The sequence below is a fragment of the Struthio camelus genome, chromosome W (genome assembly GCF_040807025.1).
Source record: "Struthio camelus isolate bStrCam1 chromosome W, bStrCam1.hap1, whole genome shotgun sequence".
Classification (NCBI taxonomy): domain Eukaryota; kingdom Metazoa; phylum Chordata; class Aves; order Struthioniformes; family Struthionidae; genus Struthio; species Struthio camelus.
The window spans coordinates 11,146,044-11,165,824 of NC_090981.1; positions in this window are offsets into that span (position 1 = coordinate 11,146,044).

Sequence of the window (19,781 nt, forward strand, 5' to 3'; positions counted from 1 at the left end):
AGGCAGACGGAGGGAGAGGGAGGGAGAGGGAGGGAGAGGGAGGGAGAGGGAGCCAGACGAGAGGGAGGGAGAGGAATGGAGAAGGTCCAGGCGAGAGGGAGGGAGAGGGAGGGAGATGATCCAGAGGAGAGGGAGGGAGAGGAAAGGAGAGGGTCCTGACGAGCGGGCGGGAGAGGGAGGCAGACGGAGGGAGCGGGAGGGAGAGGGTCCAGACGAGAGGGAGGGAGAGGGAGGCAGACGGAGGGAGAGGGAGGGAGAGGGTCCAGACGAGAGGGAGGGAGAGGAATGGAGAGGGTCCGAGGGAAATGGAGGGAGAGGGAGGGAGAGGGCGGGAGAGGGTCCAGGGGAGAGGGAGGGAGAGGCAGGGAGAGGGTCCGAGGGAGAGTGAGGGAGAGGAAGGGTGAGGCTCCAGGCGACAGGGAGGGAAATGGATAGAGAGGGTCCAGTGGAGAAGGAGGGAGAGGGACAGAGAGGTTCCAGGCGAGAGGGAGGGGAGGGAGGTAGAGGGTCCAGGACAGAGGGAGAGAGAGGGAAGGAGAGGGGCCAGACGAGAGGGAGGGAGAGGGAGGCAGACGGAGGGAGAGTGAGGGAGAGGGTCCAGACGAGAGGGAGGGAGAGGGAGGGAGAGGCTGCAGGGGAGAGGGGGGAGAGGCAGGGAGAGGGTGCAGGTGAGAGGGAGGGAGTGGGTAAAGGAGAAAAGGAGGGAGAGGGAGAGAGAGGGTGCAGGCGAGAGGGAGGCAGAGGGAGGAGAGGGAGGGAGAGGGTCCAGACGAGGGGGGAGGGAGAGGAATGGAGAGGGTCCGAGGGAAATGGAGGGAGAGGGAGGGAGAGGGAGGAAGAGGGTCCAGACGAGAGGGAGGGAGAGGGCGGGAGAGGGTCCAGGGGAGAGGGAGGGAGAGGGAGGGAGAGGGTCCAGACGAGAAGGAGGGAGAGGGAGGGAGAGGGTCCAGGCGAGAGGGAGGGAGAGGGCGGGAGAGGGTCCAGGGGAGAGGGAGGGAGAGGGTCCAGACGAGAAGGAGGGAGAGGGAGGGAGAGGGTCCAGGCGAGAGGGAGGGAGAGGAATGGAGAGGGTCCAGGCGAGAGGGAGGGAGAAGGAGGGAGAGGGTCCAGACGAGAGGGAGGGAGAGGGAGGGAGAGGGGGGGAGAGGCAGGCAGAGGGTCCGAGGGAGAGGGAGGGAGAGGAAGGGAGAGGGTTCGAGGGAAATGGAGGGAGGGGGAGGAGAGGGTGCCGGGGAGAGGGAGGGAGCGGGAAGGAGAGGGTCTAGGCGAGAGGGAGGGAGAGGGACAGAGAGGGTCCAGGGGAGAGGGAGGGAGAGGGAGAAAGAGGGTCCAGGCGACAGGGAAGGAGAGGGCGGGAGAGGTTCCAGCCGAGAGGAAGGGAGAGGGAGGAAGAGGGAGGGAGAGGGAGGGAGAGGGTACAGGAGAGAGGGAGGGAGCGGGAGGGAGAGGGTCCAGGGGAGAGGGAGGGAGTGGGACAGAGAGGGTCCAGGGGAGAGGGAGGGAGAGGGAGAAAGAGGGTCCAGGCGAGAGGGAAGGAGAGGGCGGGAGAGGTTCCAGCCGAGAGGAAGGGAGATGGAGGAAGAGGGAGGGAGAGGGACAGAGAGGGTACAGGAGAGAGGGAAGGAGAGGGAGGGAGAGAGTCCAGACGAGAAGGAGGGAGAGGGAGGAAGAGGGAGGGAGAGGGAGGGAGAGGTTCCAGGCGAGAGGGAGGGAGAGGAAGGTAGAGGGTCCGAGGGTCCGAGGGAAATGGAGGGAGAGGGAGGGAGCGGGAGGAAAAGGGTCCAGACGAGAGGGAGGGAGAGGGCGGGAGAGGTTCCAGGGGAGAGGGAGGGAGAGGGAGGAAGAGGATCCAGGCGAGAGGGAGGGAGAAGGAGGGAGAGCGTCCAGGAGAGAGGGAAGGAGAGGGAGGGAGAGAGTCCAGACGAGAAGGAGGGAGAGGGAGGGAGAGGGAGCCAGACGAGAGGGAGGGAGAGGGCGGGAGAGGGTCCAGCGGCGAGGGAGGGAGAGGAAGGGAGAGGGTCCAGACGAGAAGGAGGGAGAGGGAGGGAGAGGGTCCAGGCGAGAGGGAGGGAGAGGGCGGGAGAGGGTCCGGGGGAGAGGGAGGGAGAGGGAGGGAGAGGGTCCAGAGGAGAAGGAGGGAGAGGAAGGCAGCGGGAGGGAGAGGGAGAGAGAGGTTCCAGACGAGAGGGAGGGAGAGGGTCCAGACGAGAGGGAGGGAGAGGAATGGAGAGGGTCCGAGGGAAATGGAGGGAGAGGGAGGGAGAGGGCGGGAGAGGGTCCAGGGGAGAGGGAGGGAGAGTGAGAGAGAGGGTCCAGACGAGAGGGAAGGGAGAGGGAGGGAGAGGGAGAGAGAGGGTCCAGACGAGAAGGAGGGCGAGGGAGGCAGAGGGAGGGAGAGGGAGGGAGAGGGTCCAGGAGAGAGGGAGGGAGAGGAATGGAGAGGGTCCAGGCGAGAGGGAGGGAGAAGGAGGGAGAGGGTCCAGACGAGAGGGAGGGAGAGGGAGGGAGAGGGTCCAGACGAGAGGGAGGGAGAGGGTGGCAGACGGAGGGAGAGGGAGGGAGAGGGTCCAGACGAGAGGGAGGGAGAGGGAGGCAGACGGAGGGAGAGGGAGGGAGAGGGAAGGAGAGGGAGCAAGACGAGAGGGAGGGAGAGGAAAGGAGAGGGGCCAGGCGAGAGGGAGGGAGAGGGAGGCAGACGGAGGGAGACGGAGGGAGAGGGTCCAGACGAGAGGGAGGGAGAGGGAGGGAGAGGCTGCAGGGGAGAGGGGGGAGAGGCAGGGAGAGGGTGCAGGTGAGAGGGAGGGAGTGGGTAAAGGAGAAAAGGAGGGAGAGGGAGAGAGAGGGTGCAGGCGAGAGGGAGGCAGAGGGAGGAGAGGGAGGGAGAGGGTCCAGGCGAGGGGGGAGGGAGAGGAATGGAGAGGGTCCGAGGGAAATGGAGGGAGAGGGAGGGAGAGGGAGGAAGAGGGTCCAGACGAGAGGGAGGGAGAGGGCGGGAGAGGGTCCAGGGGAGAGGGAGGGAGAGGGAGGGAGAGGGTCCAGACGAGAAGGAGGGAGAGGGAGGGAGAGGGTCCAGGCGAGAGGGAGGGAGAGGGCGGGAGAGGGTCCAGGCAAGAGGGAGGGAGAGGGCGGGAGAGGGTCCAGACGACAAGGAGGGAGAGGGAGGGAGAGGGTCCAGGCGAGAGGGAGGGAGAGGGCGGGAGAGGGTCCAGGGGAGAGGGAGGGAGAGTGAGAGAGAGGGTCCAGACGAGAGGGAAGGGAGAGGGAGGCAGCGGGAGGGAGAGGGAGAGAGAGGGTCCAGACGAGAAGGAGGGAGAGGGAGGCAGAGGGAGGGAGAGGGAGGGAGAGGGTCCAGGAGAGAGGGAGGGAGAGGGAGGGAGACGGTCCAGACGAGAGGGAGGGAGAGGGAGGCAGACGGAGGGAGAGGGAGGGAGAGGGAGGGAGAGGGAGCCAGACGAGAGGGAGGGAGAGGAATGGAGAAGGTCCAGGCGAGAGGGAGGGAGAGGAAAGGAGAGGGTCCAGGCGAGAGGGAGGGAGAGGGAGGGAGATGATCCAGAGGAGAGGGAGGGAGAGGAAAGGAGAGGGGCCTGGCGAGCGGGCGGGAGAGGGAGGCAGACGGAGGGAGAGGGAGAGAGAGGGTCCAGACGAGAGGGAGGGAGAGGGAGGCAGACGGAGGGAGAGGGAGGGAGAGGGTCCAGACGAGAGGGAGGGAGAGGAATGGAGAGGGTCCGAGGGAAATGGAGGGAGAGGGAGGGAGAGGGCGGGAGAGGGTCCAGGGGAGAGTGAGGGAGAGGGTCCAGACGAGAGGGAGGGAGAGGAATGGAGAGGGTCCGAGGGAAATGGAGGGAGAGGGAGGGAGAGGGCGGGAGAGGGTCCAGGGGAGAGGGAGGGAGAGGGAGGGAGAGGGTCCAGGCGAGAGGGAGGGAGAGGAATGGAGAGGGTCCAGGCGAGAGGGAGGGAGAAGGAGGGAGAGGGTCCAGGCGAGAGGGAGGGAGAGGGCGAGAGAGGGTCCGGGGGAGAGGGAGGGAGAGGGTCCAGACGAGAAGGAGGGAGAGGGAGGCAGACGGAGGGAGAGGGAGGGAGAGGGTCCAGACGAGAGGGAGGGAGAGGGAGGCAGACGGAGGGAGAGGGAGGGAGAGGGAAGGAGAGGGAGCAAGACGAGAGGGAGGGAGAGGAAAGGAGAGGGGCCAGGCGAGAGGCAGGGAGAGGGAGGCAGACGGAGGGAGAGGGAGGGAGAGGGGCCAGGCGAGAGGGAGGGAGAGGGAGGCAGACGGAGGGAGAGGGAGGGAGAGGGTCCAGACGAGAGGGAGGGAGAGGGAGGGAGAGGCTGCAGGGGAGAGGGGGGAGAGGCAGGGAGAGGGTGCAGGTGAGAGGGAGGGAGTGGGTAAAGGAGAAAAGGAGGGAGAGGGAGAGAGAGGGTGCAGGCGAGAGGGAGGCAGAGGGAGGAGAGGGAGGGAGAGGGTCCAGGCGAGGGGGGAGGGAGAGGAATGGAGAGGGTCCGAGGGAAATGGAGGGAGAGGGAGGGAGAGGGAGGAAGAGGGTCCAGACGAGAGGGAGGGAGAGGGCGGGAGTGGGTCCAGGGGAGAGGGAGGGAGAGGGAGGGAGAGGGTCCAGACGAGAAGGAGGGAGAGGGAGGGAGAGGGTCCAGGCGAGAGGGAGGGAGAGGGCGGGAGAGGGTCCAGGCAAGAGGGAGGGAGAGGGCGGGAGAGGGTCCAGACGACAAGGAGGGAGAGGGAGGGAGAGGGTCCAGGCGAGAGGGAGGGAGAGGGCGGGAGAGTTTCCAGGGGAGAGGGAGGGAGAGTGAGAGAGAGGGTCAAGACGAGAGGGAAGGGAGAGGGAGGCAGCGGGAGGGAGAGGGAGAGAGAGGGTCCAGACGAGAAGGAGGGAGAGGGAGGCAGAGGGAGGGAGAGGGAGGGAGAGGGTCCAGGAGAGAGGGAGGGAGAGGAATGGAGAGGGTCCAGGCGAGAGGGAGGGAGAAGGAGGGAGAGGGTCCAGGAGAGAGGGAGGGAGAGGGAGGGAGACGGTCCAGACGAGAGGGAGGGAGAGGGTGGTAGACGGAGGGAGAGGGAGGGAGAGGGTCCAGACGAGAGGGAGGGAGAGGGAGGCAGACGGAGGGAGAGGGAGGGAGAGGGAGGGAGAGGGAGCCAGACGAGAGGGAGGGAGAGGAATGGAGAAGGTCCAGGCGAGAGGGAGGGAGAGGAAAGGAGAGGGTCCAGGCGAGAGGGAGGGAGAGGGAGGGAGATGATCCAGAGGAGAGGGAGGGAGAGGAAAGGAGAGGGGCCTGGCGAGCGGGCGGGAGAGGGAGGCAGACGGAGGGAGAGGGAGAGAGAGGGTCCAGACGAGAGGGAGGGAGAGGGAGGCAGACGGAGGGAGAGGGAGGGAGAGGGTCCAGACGAGAGGGAGGGAGAGGAATGGAGAGGGTCCGAGGGAAATGGAGGGAGAGGGAGGGAGAGGGCGGGAGAGGGTCCAGGGGAGAGGGAGGGAGAGGGAGGGAGAGGCTGCAGGGGAGAGGAAGGGAGAGGCAGGGAGAGGGTGCAGGTGAGAGGGAGGGAGTGGGTAAAGGAGAAAAGGAAGGAGAGGGAGAGAGAGGGTGCAGGCGAGAGGGAGGCAGAGGGAGGAGAGGGAGGGAGAGGGTCCAGACGAGGGGGGAGGGAGAGGAATGGAGAGGGCCCGAGGGAAATGGAGGGAGAGGGAGGGAGAGGGAGGAAGAGGGTGCAGACGAGAGGGAGGGAGAGGGCGGGAGAGGCTGCAGGGGAGAGGGAGGGAGAGGCAGGGAGAGGGTCCAGACGTGAAGGAGGGAGAGGGAGGGAGAGGGTCCAGGGGAGAGGGAGGGAGAGGGAGAAAGAGGGTCCAGGCAAGAGGGAGGGAGAGGGCGGGAGAGGGTCCAGACGAGACGGAGGGAGAGGGAGGAAGAGGGTCCAGACGAGAGGGAGGGAGAGGGCGGGAGAGGCTGAAGGGGAGAGGGAGGGAGAGGGAGGGAGAGGGTCCAGACGAGAAGGAGGGAGAGGGAGGGAGAGGGTCCAGGCAGGAGGGAGGGAGAGGGCAGGAGAGGGTCCAGGGGAGAGGGAGGGAGAGGAATGGAGAAGGGCCAGGGGAGAGGGAGGGAGAGGAAAGGAGAGGGGCCAGGCGAGAGGGAGGGAGAGGGAGGCAGACGGAGGGAGATGGAGGGAGAGGGTCCAGACGAGAGGGAGGGAGAGGAGTGGAGAGGGTCCAGGGGAGAGGGAGGGAGAGGGAGGGAGTGGGTCCAGACGAGAAGGAGGGAGAGGGAGGCAGCGGGAGGGAGAGGGAGAGAGAGGGTCCAGACGAGAAGGAGGGAGAGGGAGGCAGCGGGAGGGAGAGGGAGAGAGAGGGTCCAGACGAGAAGGAGGGAGAGGGAGGGAGAGGGAGGGAGAGGGAGGGAGAGGGTCCAGACGAGAGGGAGGGAGAGGAAGGGAGAGGCTGCAGGGGACAGGAAGGGAGAGGCAGGGAGAGGGTGCAGGTGAGAGGGAGGGAGTGGGTAAAGGAGAAAAGGAGGGAGAGGGAGAGAGAGGGTGCAGGCGAGAGGGAGGCAGAGGGAGGAGAGGGAGGGAGAGGGTCCAGACGAGGGGGGAGGGAGAGGAATGGAGAGGGCCCGAGGGAAATGGAGGGAGAGGGAGGGAGAGGGAGGAAGAGGGTGCAGACGAGAGGGAGGGAGAGGGCGGGAGAGGCTGCAGGGGAGAGGGAGGGAGAGGCAGGGAGAGGGTCCAGACGTGAAGGAGGGAGAGGGAGGGAGAGGGTCCAGGGGAGAGGGAGGGAGAGGGAGAAAGAGGGTCCAGGCAAGAGGGAGGGAGAGGGCGGGAGAGGGTCCAGAGGAGAAGGAGGGAGAGGGAGGGAGAGGGTCCAGGCGAGAGGGAGGAGAGGGAGGGAGAGGGTCCAGACGAGGGGGGAGGGAGTGGAATGGAGAGGGTCCGAGGGAAATGGAGGGAGAGGGAGGGAGAGGGAGGAAGAGGGTCCAGACGAGAGGGAGGGAGAGGGCGGGAGAGGGTCCAGGGGAGAGGGAGGGAGAGGGAGGGAGAGGGTCCAGACGAGAAGGAGGTAGAGGGAGGGAGAGGGTCCAGGCGAGAGGGAGGGAGAGGGCGGGAGAGGGTCCGGGGGAGAGGGAGGGAGAGGGAGGGAGAGGGTCCAGACGAGGAGGGAGAGGGTGGCAGACGGAGGGAGAGGGAGGGAGAGGGTCCAGACGAGAGGGAGGGAGAGGGAGGCAGACGGAGGGAGAGGGAGGGAGAGGGAGGGAGAGGGAGGGAGAGGGAGCCAGACGAGAGGGAGGGAGAGGAATGGAGAAGGTCCAGGCGAGAGGGAGGGAGAGGAAAGGAGAGGGGCCAGGCGAGAGGGAGGGAGAGGGAGGCAGACGGAGGGAGAGGGAGGGAGAGGGTCCAGGCGAGAGGGAGGGAGAGGGAGGTAGACGGAGGGAGAGGGAGGGAGAGGGTCCAGGAGAGAGGGAGGGAGAGGAAGGGAGAGGCTGCAGGGGAGAGGAAGGGAGAGACAGGGAGAGGGTGCAGGTGAGAGGGAGGGAGTGGGTAAAGGAAAAAAGGAAGGAGAGGGAGAGAGAGGGTGCAGGCGAGAGGGAGGCAGAGGGAGGAGAGGGAGGGAGAGGGTCCAGGCGAGGTGGGAGGGAGAGGAATGGAGAGGGTCCGAGGGAAATGGAGGGAGAGGGAGGGAGAGGGCGGGAGAGGGTCCAGGGGAGAGGGAGGGAGAGGGAGGGAGAGGCTGCAGGGGAGAGGAAGGGAGAGGCAGGGAGAGGGTGCAGGTGAGAGGGAGGGAGTGGGTAAAGGAGAAAAGGAAGGAGAGGGAGAGAGAGGGTGCAGGCGAGAGGGAGGCAGAGGGAGGAGAGGGAGGGAGAGGGTCCAGACGAGGGGGGAGGGAGAGGAATGGAGAGGGCCCGAGGGAAATGGAGGGAGAGGGAGGGAGAGGGAGGAAGAGGGTGCAGACGAGAGGGAGGGAGAGGGCGGGAGAGGCTGCAGGGGAGAGGGAGGGAGAGGCAGGGAGAGGGTCCAGACGTGAAGGAGGGAGAGGGAGGGAGAGGGTCCAGGGGAGAGGGAGGGAGAGGGAGAAAGAGGGTCCAGGCAAGAGGGAGGGAGAGGGCGGGAGAGGGTCCAGACGAGACGGAGGGAGAGGGAGGAAGAGGGTCCAGACGAGAGGGAGGGAGAGGGCGGGAGAGGCTGAAGGGGAGAGGGAGGGAGAGGGAGGGAGAGGGTCCAGACGAGAAGGAGGGAGAGGGAGGGAGAGGGTCCAGGCAGGAGGGAGGGAGAGGGCAGGAGAGGGTCCAGGGGAGAGGGAGGGAGAGGAATGGAGAAGGGCCAGGGGAGAGGGAGGGAGAGGAAAGGAGAGGGGCCAGGCGAGAGGGAGGGAGAGGGAGGCAGACGGAGGGAGATGGAGGGAGAGGGTCCAGACGAGAGGGAGGGAGAGGAGTGGAGAGGGTCCAGGGGAGAGGGAGGGAGAGGGAGGGAGTGGGTCCAGACGAGAAGGAGGGAGAGGGAGGCAGCGGGAGGGAGAGGGAGAGAGAGGGTCCAGACGAGAAGGAGGGAGAGGGAGGCAGCGGGAGGGAGAGGGAGAGAGAGGGTCCAGACGAGAAGGAGGGAGAGGGAGGGAGAGGGAGGGAGAGGGAGGGAGAGGGTCCAGACGAGAGGGAGGGAGAGGAAGGGAGAGGCTGCAGGGGACAGGAAGGGAGAGGCAGGGAGAGGGTGCAGGTGAGAGGGAGGGAGTGGGTAAAGGAGAAAAGGAGGGAGAGGGAGAGAGAGGGTGCAGGCGAGAGGGAGGCAGAGGGAGGAGAGGGAGGGAGAGGGTCCAGACGAGGGGGGAGGGAGAGGAATGGAGAGGGCCCGAGGGAAATGGAGGGAGAGGGAGGGAGAGGGAGGAAGAGGGTGCAGACGAGAGGGAGGGAGAGGGCGGGAGAGGCTGCAGGGGAGAGGGAGGGAGAGGCAGGGAGAGGGTCCAGACGTGAAGGAGGGAGAGGGAGGGAGAGGGTCCAGGGGAGAGGGAGGGAGAGGGAGAAAGAGGGTCCAGGCAAGAGGGAGGGAGAGGGCGGGAGAGGGTCCAGAGGAGAAGGAGGGAGAGGGAGGGAGAGGGTCCAGGCGAGAGGGAGGAGAGGGAGGGAGAGGGTCCAGACGAGGGGGGAGGGAGTGGAATGGAGAGGGTCCGAGGGAAATGGAGGGAGAGGGAGGGAGAGGGAGGAAGAGGGTCCAGACGAGAGGGAGGGAGAGGGCGGGAGAGGGTCCAGGGGAGAGGGAGGGAGAGGGAGGGAGAGGGTCCAGACGAGAAGGAGGTAGAGGGAGGGAGAGGGTCCAGGCGAGAGGGAGGGAGAGGGCGGGAGAGGGTCCGGGGGAGAGGGAGGGAGAGGGAGGGAGAGGGTCCAGACGAGGAGGGAGAGGGTGGCAGACGGAGGGAGAGGGAGGGAGAGGGTCCAGACGAGAGGGAGGGAGAGGGAGGCAGACGGAGGGAGAGGGAGGGAGAGGGAGGGAGAGGGAGGGAGAGGGAGCCAGACGAGAGGGAGGGAGAGGAATGGAGAAGGTCCAGGCGAGAGGGAGGGAGAGGAAAGGAGAGGGGCCAGGCGAGAGGGAGGGAGAGGGAGGCAGACGGAGGGAGAGGGAGGGAGAGGGTCCAGGCGAGAGGGAGGGAGAGGGAGGTAGACGGAGGGAGAGGGAGGGAGAGGGTCCAGGAGAGAGGGAGGGAGAGGAAGGGAGAGGCTGCAGGGGAGAGGAAGGGAGAGACAGGGAGAGGGTGCAGGTGAGAGGGAGGGAGTGGGTAAAGGAAAAAAGGAAGGAGAGGGAGAGAGAGGGTGCAGGCGAGAGGGAGGCAGAGGGAGGAGAGGGAGGGAGAGGGTCCAGGCGAGGGGGGAGGGAGAGGAATGGAGAGGGTCCGAGGGAAATGGAGGGAGAGGGAGGGAGAGGCTGCAGGGGAGAGGGAGGGAGAGGCAGGGAGAGGGTCCAGACGTGAAGGAGGGAGAGGGAGGGAGAGGGTCCAGGGGAGAGGGAGGGAGAGGGAGGAAGAGGGTCCAGGCAAGAGGGAGGGAGAGGGCGGGAGAGGGTCCAGACGACAAGGAGGGAGAGGGAGGGAGAGGGTCCAGGCGAGAGGGAGGGAGAGGGCGGGAGAGTTTCCAGGGGAGAGGGAGGGATAGTGAGAGAGAGGGTCCAGACGAGAGGGAAGGGAGAGGGAGGCAGCGGGAGGGAGAGGGAGAGAGAGGGTCCAGACGAGAAGGAGGGAGAGGGAGGCAGAGGGAGGGAGAGGGAGGGAGAGGGTCCAGGAGAGAGGGAGGGAGAGGAATGGAGAGGGTCCAGGCGAGAGGGAGGGAGAAGGAGGGAGAGGGTCCAGACGAGAGGGAGGGAGAGGGAGGCAGACGGAGGGAGAGGGAGGGAGAGGGAGGGAGAGGGAGGGAGAGGGAGCCAGACGAGAGGGAGGGAGAGGAATGGAGAAGGTCCAGGCGAGAGGGAGGGAGAGGGAGGGAGATGATCCAGAGGAGAGGGAGGGAGAGGAAAGGAGAGGGTCCTGGCGAGCGGGCGGGAGAGGGAGGCAGACGGAGGGAGCGGGAGGGAGAGGGTCCAGACGAGAGGGAGGGAGAGGGAGGCAGACGGAGGGAGAGGGAGGGAGAGGGTCCAGACGAGAGGGAGGGAGAGGAATGGAGAGGGTCCGAGGGAAATGGAGGGAGAGGGAGGGAGAGGGCGGGAGAGGGTCCAGGGGAGAGGGAGGGAGAGGCAGGGAGAGGGTCCGAGGGAGAGTGAGGGAGAGGAAGGGTGAGGCTCCAGGCGACAGGGAGGGAAATGGATAGAGAGGGTCCAGTGGAGAAGGAGGGAGAGGGACAGAGAGGTTCCAGGCGAGAGGGAGGGGAGGGAGGTAGAGGGTCCAGGACAGAGGGAGAGAGAGGGAAGGAGAGGGGCCAGACGAGAGGGAGGGAGAGGGAGGCAGACGGAGGGAGAGTGAGGGAGAGGGTCCAGACGAGAGGGAGGGAGAGGGAGGGAGAGGCTGCAGGGGAGAGGGGGGAGAGGCAGGGAGAGGGTGCAGGTGAGAGGGAGGGAGTGGGTAAAGGAGAAAAGGAGGGAGAGGGAGAGAGAGGGTGCAGGCGAGAGGGAGGCAGAGGGAGGAGAGGGAGGGAGAGGGTCCAGACGAGGGGGGAGGGAGAGGAATGGAGAGGGTCCGAGGGAAATGGAGGGAGAGGGAGGGAGAGGGAGGAAGAGGGTCCAGACGAGAGGGAGGGAGAGGGCGGGAGAGGGTCCAGGGGAGAGGGAGGGAGAGGGAGGGAGAGGGTCCAGACGAGAAGGAGGGAGAGGGAGGGAGAGGGTCCAGGCGAGAGGGAGGGAGAGGGCGGGAGAGGGTCCAGGGGAGAGGGAGGGAGAGGGTCCAGACGAGAAGGAGGGAGAGGGAGGGAGAGGGTCCAGGCGAGAGGGAGGGAGAGGAATGGAGAGGGTCCAGGCGAGAGGGAGGGAGAAGGAGGGAGAGGGTCCAGACGAGAGGGAGGGAGAGGGAGGGAGAGGGGGGGAGAGGCAGGCAGAGGGTCCGAGGGAGAGGGAGGGAGAGGAAGGGAGAGGGTTCGAGGGAAATGGAGGGAGGGGGAGGAGAGGGTGCCGGAGAGAGGGAGGGAGCGGGAAGGAGAGGGTCTAGGCGAGAGGGAGGGAGAGGGACAGAGAGGGTCCAGGGGAGAGGGAGGGAGAGGGAGAAAGAGGGTCCAGGCGACAGGGAAGGAGAGGGCGGGAGAGGTTCCAGCCGAGAGGAAGGGAGAGGGAGGAAGAGGGAGGGAGAGGGAGGGAGAGGGTACAGGAGAGAGGGAGGGAGCGGGAGGGAGAGGGTCCAGGGGAGAGGGAGGGAGTGGGACAGAGAGGGTCCAGGGGAGAGGGAGGGAGAGGGAGAAAGAGGGTCCAGGCGAGAGGGAAGGAGAGGGCGGGAGAGGTTCCAGCCGAGAGGAAGGGAGATGGAGGAAGAGGGAGGGAGAGGGACAGAGAGGGTACAGGAGAGAGGGAAGGAGAGGGAGGGAGAGAGTCCAGACGAGAAGGAGGGAGAGGGAGGAAGAGGGAGGGAGAGGGAGGGAGAGGTTCCAGGCGAGAGGGAGGGAGAGGAAGGTAGAGGGTCCGAGGGTCCGAGGGAAATGGAGGGAGAGGGAGGGAGCGGGAGGAAAAGGGTCCAGACGAGAGGGAGGGAGAGGGCGGGAGAGGTTCCAGGGGAGAGGGAGGGAGAGGGAGGAAGAGGATCCAGGCGAGAGGGAGGGAGAAGGAGGGAGAGCGTCCAGGAGAGAGGGAAGGAGAGGGAGGGAGAGAGTCCAGACGAGAAGGAGGGAGAGGGAGGGAGAGGGAGCCAGACGAGAGGGAGGGAGAGGGCGGGAGAGGGTCCAGCGGCGAGGGAGGGAGAGGAAGGGAGAGGGTCCAGACGAGAAGGAGGGAGAGGGAGGGAGAGGGTCCAGGCGAGAGGGAGGGAGAGGGCGGGAGAGGGTCCGGGGGAGAGGGAGGGAGAGGGAGGGAGAGGGTCCAGAGGAGAAGGAGGGAGAGGAAGGCAGCGGGAGGGAGAGGGAGAGAGAGGTTCCAGACGAGAGGGAGGGAGAGGGTCCAGACGAGAGGGAGGGAGAGGAATGGAGAGGGTCCGAGGGAAATGGAGGGAGAGGGAGGGAGAGGGCGGGAGAGGGTCCAGGGGAGAGGGAGGGAGAGTGAGAGAGAGGGTCCAGACGAGAGGGAAGGGAGAGGGAGGGAGAGGGAGAGAGAGGGTCCAGACGAGAAGGAGGGCGAGGGAGGCAGAGGGAGGGAGAGGGAGGGAGAGGGTCCAGGAGAGAGGGAGGGAGAGGAATGGAGAGGGTCCAGGCGAGAGGGAGGGAGAAGGAGGGAGAGGGTCCAGACGAGAGGGAGGGAGAGGGAGGGAGAGGGTCCAGACGAGAGGGAGGGAGAGGGTGGCAGACGGAGGGAGAGGGAGGGAGAGGGTCCAGACGAGAGGGAGGGAGAGGGAGGCAGACGGAGGGAGAGGGAGGGAGAGGGAAGGAGAGGGAGCAAGACGAGAGGGAGGGAGAGGAAAGGAGAGGGGCCAGGCGAGAGGGAGGGAGAGGGAGGCAGACGGAGGGAGACGGAGGGAGAGGGTCCAGACGAGAGGGAGGGAGAGGGAGGGAGAGGCTGCAGGGGAGAGGGGGGAGAGGCAGGGAGAGGGTGCAGGTGAGAGGGAGGGAGTGGGTAAAGGAGAAAAGGAGGGAGAGGGAGAGAGAGGGTGCAGGCGAGAGGGAGGCAGAGGGAGGAGAGGGAGGGAGAGGGTCCAGGCGAGGGGGGAGGGAGAGGAATGGAGAGGGTCCGAGGGAAATGGAGGGAGAGGGAGGGAGAGGGAGGAAGAGGGTCCAGACGAGAGGGAGGGAGAGGGCGGGAGAGGGTCCAGGGGAGAGGGAGGGAGAGGGAGGGAGAGGGTCCAGACGAGAAGGAGGGAGAGGGAGGGAGAGGGTCCAGGCGAGAGGGAGGGAGAGGGCGGGAGAGGGTCCAGGGGAGAGGGAGGGAGAGTGAGAGAGAGGGTCCAGACGAGAGGGAAGGGAGAGGGAGGCAGCGGGAGGGAGAGGGAGAGAGAGGGTCCAGACGAGAAGGAGGGAGAGGGAGGCAGAGGGAGGGAGAGGGAGGGAGAGGGTCCAGGAGAGAGGGAGGGAGAGGGAGGGAGACGGTCCAGACGAGAGGGAGGGAGAGGGAGGCAGACGGAGGGAGAGGGAGGGAGAGGGAGGGAGAGGGAGCCAGACGAGAGGGAGGGAGAGGAATGGAGAAGGTCCAGGCGAGAGGGAGGGAGAGGAAAGGAGAGGGTCCAGGCGAGAGGGAGGGAGAGGGAGGGAGATGATCCAGAGGAGAGGGAGGGAGAGGAAAGGAGAGGGGCCTGGCGAGCGGGCGGGAGAGGGAGGCAGACGGAGGGAGAGGGAGAGAGAGGGTCCAGACGAGAGGGAGGGAGAGGGAGGCAGACGGAGGGAGAGGGAGGGAGAGGGTCCAGACGAGAGGGAGGGAGAGGAATGGAGAGGGTCCGAGGGAAATGGAGGGAGAGGGAGGGAGAGGGCGGGAGAGGGTCCAGGGGAGAGTGAGGGAGAGGGTCCAGACGAGAGGGAGGGAGAGGAATGGAGAGGGTCCGAGGGAAATGGAGGGAGAGGGAGGGAGAGGGCGGGAGAGGGTCCAGGGGAGAGGGAGGGAGAGGGAGGGAGAGGGTCCAGGCGAGAGGGAGGGAGAGGAATGGAGAGGGTCCAGGCGAGAGGGAGGGAGAAGGAGGGAGAGGGTCCAGGCGAGAGGGAGGGAGAGGGCGAGAGAGGGTCCGGGGGAGAGGGAGGGAGAGGGTCCAGACGAGAAGGAGGGAGAGGGAGGCAGACGGAGGGAGAGGGAGGGAGAGGGTCCAGACGAGAGGGAGGGAGAGGGAGGCAGACGGAGGGAGAGGGAGGGGGAGGGAAGGAGAGGGAGCAAGACGAGAGGGAGGGAGAGGAAAGGAGAGGGGCCAGGCGAGAGGCAGGGAGAGGGAGGCAGACGGAGGGAGAGGGAGGGAGAGGGGCCAGGCGAGAGGGAGGGAGAGGGAGGCAGACGGAGGGAGAGGGAGGGAGAGGGTCCAGACGAGAGGGAGGGAGAGGGAGGGAGAGGCTGCAGGGGAGAGGGGGGAGAGGCAGGGAGAGGGTGCAGGTGAGAGGGAGGGAGTGGGTAAAGGAGAAAAGGAGGGAGAGGGAGAGAGAGGGTGCAGGCGAGAGGGAGGCAGAGGGAGGAGAGGGAGGGAGAGGGTCCAGGCGAGGGGGGAGGGAGAGGAATGGAGAGGGTCCGAGGGAAATGGAGGGAGAGGGAGGGAGAGGGAGGAAGAGGGTCCAGACGAGAGGGAGGGAGAGGGCGGGAGTGGGTCCAGGGGAGAGGGAGGGAGAGGGAGGGAGAGGGTCCAGACGAGAAGGAGGGAGAGGGAGGGAGAGGGTCCAGGCGAGAGGGAGGGAGAGGGCGGGAGAGGGTCCAGGCAAGAGGGAGGGAGAGGGCGGGAGAGGGTCCAGACGACAAGGAGGGAGAGGGAGGGAGAGGGTCCAGGCGAGAGGGAGGGAGAGGGCGGGAGAGTTTCCAGGGGAGAGGGAGGGAGAGTGAGAGAGAGGGTCCAGACGAGAGGGAAGGGAGAGGGAGGCAGCGGGAGGGAGAGGGAGAGAGAGGGTCCAGACGAGAAGGAGGGAGAGGGAGGCAGAGGGAGGGAGAGGGAGGGAGAGGGTCCAGGAGAGAGGGAGGGAGAGGAATGGAGAGGGTCCAGGCGAGAGGGAGGGAGAAGGAGGGAGAGGGTCCAGGAGAGAGGGAGGGAGAGGGAGGGAGACGGTCCAGACGAGAGGGAGGGAGAGGGTGGTAGACGGAGGGAGAGGGAGGGAGAGGGTCCAGACGAGAGGGAGGGAGAGGGAGGCAGACGGAGGGAGAGGGAGGGAGAGGGAGGGAGAGGGAGCCAGACGAGAGGGAGGGAGAGGAATGGAGAAGGTCCAGGCGAGAGGGAGGGAGAGGAAAGGAGAGGGTCCAGGCGAGAGGGAGGGAGAGGGAGGGAGATGATCCAGAGGAGAGGGAGGGAGAGGAAAGGAGAGGGGCCTGGCGAGCGGGCGGGAGAGGGAGGCAGACGGAGGGAGAGGGAGAGAGAGGGTCCAGACGAGAGGGAGGGAGAGGGAGGCAGACGGAGGGAGAGGGAGGGAGAGGGTCCAGACGAGAGGGAGGGAGAGGAATGGAGAGGGTCCGAGGGAAATGGAGGGAGAGGGAGGGAGAGGGCGGGAGAGGGTCCAGGGGAGAGGGAGGGAGAGGGAGGGAGAGGCTGCAGGGGAGAGGAAGGGAGAGGCAGGGAGAGGGTGCAGGTGAGAGGGAGGGAGTGGGTAAAGGAGAAAAGGAAGGAGAGGGAGAGAGAGGGTGCAGGCGAGAGGGAGGCAGAGGGAGGAGAGGGAGGGAGAGGGTCCAGACGAGGGGGGAGGGAGAGGAATGGAGAGGGCCCGAGGGAAATGGAGGGAGAGGGAGGGAGAGGGAGGAAGAGGGTGCAGACGAGAGGGAGGGAGAGGGCGGGAGAGGCTGCAGGGGAGAGGGAGGGAGAGGCAGGGAGAGGGTCCAGAAGTGAAGGAGGGAGAGGGAGGGAGAGGGTCCAGGGGAGAGGGAGGGAGAGGGAGAAAGAGGGTCCAGGCAAGAGGGAGGGAGAGGGCGGGAGAGGGTCCAGACGAGACGGAGGGAGAGGGAGGAAGAGGGTCCAGACGAGAGGGAGGGAGAGGGCGGGAGAGGCTGAAGGGGAGAGGGAGGGAGAGGGAGGGAGAGGGTCCAGACGAGAAGGAGGGAGAGGGAGGGAGAGGGTCCAGGCAGGAGGGAGGGAGAGGGCAGGAGAGGGTCCAGGGGAGAGGGAGGGAGAGGAATGGAGAAGGGCCAGGGGAGAGGGAGGGAGAGGAAAGGAGAGGGGCCAGGCGAGAGGGAGGGAGAGGGAGGCAGACGGAGGGAGATGGAGGGAGAGGGTCCAGACGAGAGGGAGGGAGAGGAGTGGAGAGGGTCCAGGGGAGAGGGAGGGAGAGGGAGGGAGTGGGTCCAGACGAGAAGGAGGGAGAGGGAGGCAGCGGGAGGGAGAGGGAGAGAGAGGGTCCAGACGAGAAGGAGGGAGAGGGAGGCAGCGGGAGGGAGAGGGAGAGAGAGGGTCCAGACGAGAAGGAGGGAGAGGGAGGGAGAGGGAGGGAGAGGGAGGGAGAGGGTCCAGACGAGAGGGAGGGAGAGGAAGGGAGAGGCTGCAGGGGACAGGAAGGGAGAGGCAGGGAGAGGGTGCAGGTGAGAGGGAGGGAGTGGGTAAAGGAGAAAAGGAGGGAGAGGGAGAGAGAGGGTGCAGGCGAGAGGGAGGCAGAGGGAGGAGAGGGAGGGAGAGGGTCCAGACGAGGGGGGAGGGAGAGGAATGGAGAGGGCCCGAGGGAAATGGAGGGAGAGGGAGGGAGAGGGAGGAAGAGGGTGCAGACGAGAGGGAGGGAGAGGGCGGGAGAGGCTGCAGGGGAGAGGGAGGGAGAGGCAGGGAGAGGGTCCAGACGTGAAGGAGGGAGAGGGAGGGAGAGGGTCCAGGGGAGAGGGAGGGAGAGGGAGAAAGAGGGTCCAGGCAAGAGGGAGGGAGAGGGCGGGAGAGGGTCCAGAGGAGAAGGAGGGAGAGGGAGGGAGAGGGTCCAGGCGAGAGGGAGGGAGAGGGCGGGAGAGTTTCCAGGGGAGAGGGAGGGAGAGTGAGGGAGAGGGTCCAGACGAGAGGGAAGGGAGAGGGAGGCAGCGGGAGGGAGAGGGAGAGAGAGGGTCCAGACGAGAAGGAGGGAGAGGGAGGCAGAGGGAGGGAGAGGGAGGGAGAGGGTCCAGGAGAGAGGGAGGGAGAGGAATGGAGAGGGTCCAGGCGAGAGGGAGGGAGAAGGAGGGAGAGGGTCCAGATGAGAGGGAGGGAGAGGGAGGGAGAGGGTCCAGACGAGAGGGAGGGAGAGGGTGGCAGACGGAGGGAGAGGGAGGGAGAGGGAGGGAGAGGGAGCCAGACGAGAGGGAGGGAGAGGAATGGAGAAGGTCCAGGCGAGAGGGAGGGAGAGGGAGGCAGACGGAGGTAGAGGGAGGGAGAGGGTCCAGGCGAGAGGGAGGGAGAGGGATGTAGACGGAGGGAGAGGGAGGGAGAGGATCCAGACGAGGGGGAGGGAGAGGAATGGAGAGGGTCCGAGGGAAAGGGAGGGAGAGGGAGGGAGAGGGTCCAGGCGAGAGGGAGGAGAGGGAGGGAGAGGGTCCAGACGAGGGGGGAGGGAGTGGAATGGAGAGGGTCCGAGGGAAATGGAGGGAGAGGGAGGAAGAGGGAGGGAGAGGGTCCAGACGAGAGAGAGGGAGAGGGCGGGAGAGGGTCCAGGGGAGAGGGAGGGAGAGTGAGAGAGAGGGTCCAGACGAGAGGGAAGGGAGAGGGAGGGAGAGGGTCCAGGCGAGAGGGAGGGAGAGGGATGTAGACGGAGGGAGAGGGAGGGAGAGGGTCCAGGCGAGAGGGAGGGAGAGGGATGTAGACGGAGGGAGAGGGAGGGAGAGGGTCCAGACGAGGGGGAGGGAGAGGAATGGAGAGGGTCCGAGGGAAAAGGAGGGAGGGGGAGGGAGAGGGTCCAGGCGAGAGGGAGGAGAGGGAGGGAGAGGGTCCAGACGAGGGGGGAGGGAGTGGAATGGAGAGGGTCCGAGGGAAATGGAGGGAGAGGGAGGGAGAGGGAGGAAGAGGGTCCAGACGAGAGGGAGGGAGAGGGCGGGAGAGGGTCCAGGGGAGAGGGAGGGAGAGGGAGGGAGAGGGTCCAGACGAGAAGGAGGTAGAGGGAGGGAGAGGGTCCAGGCGAGAGGGAGGGAGAGGGCGGGAGAGGGTCCGGGGGAGAGGGAGGGAGAGGGAGGGAGAGGGTCCAGACGAGAAGGAGGGAGAGGGTGGCAGACGGAGGGAGAGGGAGGGAGAGGGTCCAGACGAGAGGGAGGGAGAGGGAGGCAGACGGAGGGAGAGGGAGGGAGAGGGAGCCAGACGAGAGGGAGGGAGAGGAATGGAGAAGGTCCAGGCGAGAGGGAGGGAGAGGAAAGGAGAGGGGCCAGGCGAGAGGGAGGGAGAGGGAGGCAGACGGAGGTAGAGGGAGGGAGAGGGTCCAGGCGAGAGGGAGGGAGAGGGAGGTAGACGGAGGGAGAGGGAGGGAGAGGGTCCAGACGAGAGGGAGGGAGAGGAATGGAGAGGGTCCGAGGGAAATGGAGGGAGAGGGAGGGAGAGGGCGGGAGAGGGTCCAGGGGAGAGGGAGGGAGAGGGAGGGAGAGGGTCCGAGGGAGAGTGAGGGAGAGGAAGGGTGAGGCTCCAGGCGACAGGGAGGGAAATGGATAGAGAGGGTCCAGTGGAGAAGGAGGGAGAGGGACAGAGAGGTTCCAGGCGAGAGGGAGGGGAGGGAGGTAGAGGGTCCAGGACAGAGGGAGAGAGAGGGAAGGAGAGGGGCCAGACGAGAGGGAGGGAGAGGGAGGCAGACGGAGGGAGAGTGAGGGAGAGGGTCCAGACGAGAGGGAGGGAGAGGGAGGGAGAGGCTGCAGGGGAGAGGGGGGAGAGGCAGGGAGAGGGTGCAGGTGAGAGGGAGGGAGTGGGTAAAGGAGAAAAGGAGGGAGAGGGAGAGAGAGGGTGCAGGCGAGAGGGAGGCAGAGGGAGGAGAGGGAGGGAGAGGGTCCAGACGAGGGGGGAGGGAGAGGAATGGAGAGGGTCCGAGGGAAATGGAGGGAGAGGGAGGGAGAGGGAGGAAGAGGGTCCAGACGAGAGGGAGGGAGAGGGCGGGAGAGGGTCCAGGGGAGAGGGAGGGAGAGGGAGGGAGAGGGTCCAGACGAGAAGGAGGGAGAGGGAGGGAGAGGGTCCAGGCGAGAGGGAGGGAGAGGGCGGGAGAGGGTCCGGGGGAGAGGGAGGGAGAGGGTCCAGACGAGAAGGAGGGAGAGGGAGGGAGAGGGTCCAGGCGAGAGGGAGGGAGAGGAATGGAGAGGGTCCAGGCGAGAGGGAGGGAGAAGGAGGGAGAGGGTCCAGACGAGAGGGAGGGAGAGGGAGGGAGAGGGGGGGAGAGGCAGGCAGAGGGTCCGAGGGAGAGGGAGGGAGAGGAAGGGAGAGGGTTCGAGGGAAATGGAGGGAGGGGGAGGAGAGGGTGCCGGAGAGAGGGAGGGAGCGGGAAGGAGAGGGTCTAGGCGAGAGGGAGGGAGAGGGACAGAGAGGGTCCAGGGGAGAGGGAGGGAGAGGGAGAAAGAGGGTCCAGGCGACAGGGAAGGAGAGGGCGGGAGAGGTTCCAGCCGAGAGGAAGGGAGAGGGAGGAAGAGGGAGGGAGAGGGAGGGAGAGGGTACAGGAGAGAGGGAGGGAGCGG